The sequence below is a fragment of the Mandrillus leucophaeus genome, unplaced genomic scaffold (assembly GCF_000951045.1).
Source record: "Mandrillus leucophaeus isolate KB7577 unplaced genomic scaffold, Mleu.le_1.0 Scaffold108, whole genome shotgun sequence".
In the NCBI taxonomy this organism is placed as follows: Eukaryota; Metazoa; Chordata; class Mammalia; order Primates; family Cercopithecidae; genus Mandrillus; species Mandrillus leucophaeus.
In genome coordinates this window covers 665,550-669,096 of record NW_012098987.1, presented here as the reverse complement: position 1 = coordinate 669,096, position 3,547 = coordinate 665,550, and the positions used below count along the sequence as shown (strand labels likewise).

The 3,547-nt window shown below is 46.9% G+C and overlaps 1 pseudogene; it reads right to left on the bottom strand.

The window, feature by feature from the left end:
* Nucleotides 1-674: 674 nt before the first annotated feature.
* On the bottom strand, nucleotides 675-1,169 carry LOC105544022 (annotated as a pseudogene).
* Nucleotides 1,170-3,547: the final 2,378 nt, after the last annotated feature.

Genomic DNA, 3,547 nt, shown 5'->3' with positions numbered 1-3,547 from the left:
AAAAATAAAAATGCATAAATAATCTTTTAAGGTGGTTTTTTTCTTCCCTGGTTTTTGCAATTTAAAAATTTAGATAAAATTTATATAACATAAAACCATTTTAAATTATACAACCCAGTGTTTTCTAATATATTAACAATGTTGTGCAACCATCATCTTTATCTAATTCCAGATATTTCTGTCATCTCAGAAAGAAACCTCATACCCATTTAGCAGTCACTCCCAATTTCTCCCTTCCCTCACCCCCTGGCAACCATTAACCTACTTTTTATCTCTATGGATTTGCTTATTCTGGACATTGCATATCCATAGAATCAGACAACACATGGCTTTTTGTGTCTAACTTTTTTCATTTAGCATAGTGTTTTCGTGGTTTGTCCCCTTTGTGGCATATGTCTGTACTTCATTGCTTTTTTATGGCTGAGTAATACTCCACTATTTGAATATACCAAACTTTGTTTATCCATTCATCAGTTGATGAACATCTGGGTTGTTTCACTTTTTGGCTATTATGAATGATGCTGATGTGAACTTTAAGCTTTTGTGTGGACATGTTTTTTAATTCCAACTAGGAGTGGAATTGCTGAGTCACATGGTAACTCTGTTTACTGCTTTGAGAAACCACTAACCTGTTTTTCACGGTGGCTACGTTATTGGCTTTTGTTACAGTTGTCGTTAAACAATCATTTTATTGCTTGAGTACCTAGACAAATATATGCGACCAGGGCAGAGGCTGTAGATGATTGATATTTCCCCCTGGGAGGGAGAATTCGCTTGGTCTTATAGTATCGAGCCAAGTGGTGAATCCAGCTCTCTATCAGAATCAGACGGAATTTAGCATCCTTATTCTTTCTGCTGCTCTCAGGATGTTTTTGAACAGCAACTGCTTTCTTAATTAAATGGTAGAGATCTTCAGGGAGATCAGGAGCAAGTCCCTTAGACTTAAGAAGTCTTAAGATGTTATTGCCTGTCACAAAACGTACTTGTGCAGCACCGTGTGAATCTCTCAGGATCACACTGATTTGTGAAGGAGTCAGGCCCTTCTTGGCCAGTCTGTAAATCTGCTCCTTCACGTCATCAGATGTCAACTTCAGCCAAGTGGGGACGCTATGGCAATAGGGCAAAACCAACTGGGACAGGCCCTTCCCAGGAGCATGCATGCAACCCATGATGGCACCAGTCAGGCAGCTAAAGTGTGGCTGCGTTATTAAACGTTCTCACCTGCAACGTAGGAGGGTTTCACCTCCTCCCGTGTTTAAACCTCAGGATTCTGAAGGGTAAAGGGAAAGGACTGCCCAGGCAAGACCTGGAGAAGAAACACCTGTGCCTTTAAAATAGAGAGGACTGGTGACTTATGGCCACTTGGCTTTCCTGACACCACACAGCCACCAACCCTGTCTTGCCAACACCACAGCTGGAGGGCAGGGTGCCCGTCCTAGACTAGGTCAGAGGTCAGCTGTGATCCATCCTCCCTCTGTCTCTTACACAGCTAAATGGTGCTGCTTCTAACCCTCATCACTCAGCTGCTTCTCACCCTAAGGCCTCCATCTGGCACTGTCCGCCATCCAGCTGCTGTTCCAAGTTCTGCTCAAGTAGCTAACAGTGTCACGTTTCTACACCATGCCTCCTGTAATATTTGAAACTAAGGAGTGGAAAATGTGGGTGACAGTAGTCCAGAAGAACCCAGAGCCAAAGCACTACAATCCCCATGTGGTTAAGCATTCCCTTGGGGGCAGGGTTCGTCCTTCAACCCCCTTGAGCATGGCTTGTGGAAGGACTATGCTTATGATGTGCTGGCTACAGCTCTCCAAGTCTGGCCAGTTGAGTAGGGCGTCCCTGAATCAGAACACCTCCATCTGGATGGTACCTTCCTCTGCAGTACTAACTTCACAGAACTGCATTTTAGCAACCTTCAGAAGCTCGTCCTGAGGCGCAAGGCTGTGCAAAGCAGCCACATTGCATAGTGATCCTTATATAAGCGCTTCCAGCTGCAAGGCAGGCCACCTCTGTCAGCCAGACTGTCCTCCCCAGTCTGCTGGCTCCATAGACCTTGGCACCAGGGTGGAAGCCACTCGCCTCCTGCTACACGTTGGCACAGCCGTACACGTCAGGCCAGAGGGGTGTGGCTAATGCTGGCGCATTCCGGGCCCCGACGGCCGGGATGTTTTTCCAAGGAGAGGGTGAGAGGGCAAGCAGCTGAGATGAGCTGGGATAGGCGGTTGGGGAGGAGAGGAGCCACCTGGCAACACCATCAGCTCTGCCTCCTATGGCCTCCCAGCCTCCCTCCTGACCCGTTTCCTAGATTTCCTTTTTCTCCATGGATATTGAACCTGGTACTGTCCCAGCATGAGCCTTATACTGTGAGTTCTGCTTCTTATTTGACCATCATGTGGTCTTTGGCAAGTTAGCAAGTGTGGTTCACCCAAATACCTCAGGGGTGAGGATATGCACGAAGCACTTAGAACACCGCCTGGCACATGGCGCCTACGAAATGCTAGCCACCCTCGATCCTGGGGCTAGCGTCAGGCAGGTCTCATCATGCCAGAAGGGAGCAGGAGACTCCTTTGGGGAGGTGGGACCCTCCATTTTGCTTAAAACCCCGTTTTCATCGTGGGCCTCAGGTAAGGACATTCCCTCGGAGTTGAGACCATTGAGGCCATTGTTCTTGACTTGGAATGTAATGATAGTGACCTTGACTTCCAGACACAGCCCTGAATATCCGGCATGGGCTTGCCTCCAAGTGTTTTCTGCATCTGATTTATGAAATATGCCAACTGGGAAGGAAGCTTCTGCTGACCTAATGCTTGCCCATAAAATGTGTTTTTAAAAATCAAGTGCAGACCTGATGAATCATAAAGTCATCCTGCCTCTGAGACTAATACAGAGTGGTTCCAGCAGCCCAAAGAGAGGGAAGGGATCATTAGTTTGCACTTATCTGCTAAACAGAATTGTTTTGAAGGTTTGCTTTATGTGTTTGTTGTTTTTTGTTTGTGTTTTTTTGAGATGGCGTCTGGCTCTGTCTCCCAGGCTGGAGTGCAGTGGCGTGATCTTGGCTCACTGCAAGCTTCGCCTCCCGGGTTTACGCCATTCTCCTGCCTCAGCCTCCCGAGTAGCTGGGACCACAGGCACCTGCCACCACATCTGGGTAATTTTTTGTATTTTTAGTAGAGACGGGGTTTCACTGTGTTGGCCAGGATAGTCTTGATCTCCTGACCTTTTGATCCACCCGCCTTGTCCTCCCAAAGTGCTGGGATTACAGGCATGAGCCACAGCGCCCGGCCTGTGTTTGTATTTTGAAGAGTCACAGGCTAACTTGTGCTCTGAACACATGATAAAGAGGAATTCTTCCAGCATTTTGTTTTCTTCAGGAGGAAGAAAATTAATCTGTGGCCCGCATTCCCACTCTTTGCCCTGTGCTAAGGCCATGAAGTCTATTGCTCTCATGACCTTAGGATTATATTTAGTAGCAACACTGACTTTGACTTCCTCGTACAGCCTGGATTCCCTGTTCTGTTCCTACCTCCAAAGCGGGGTCATCTTTTACCTA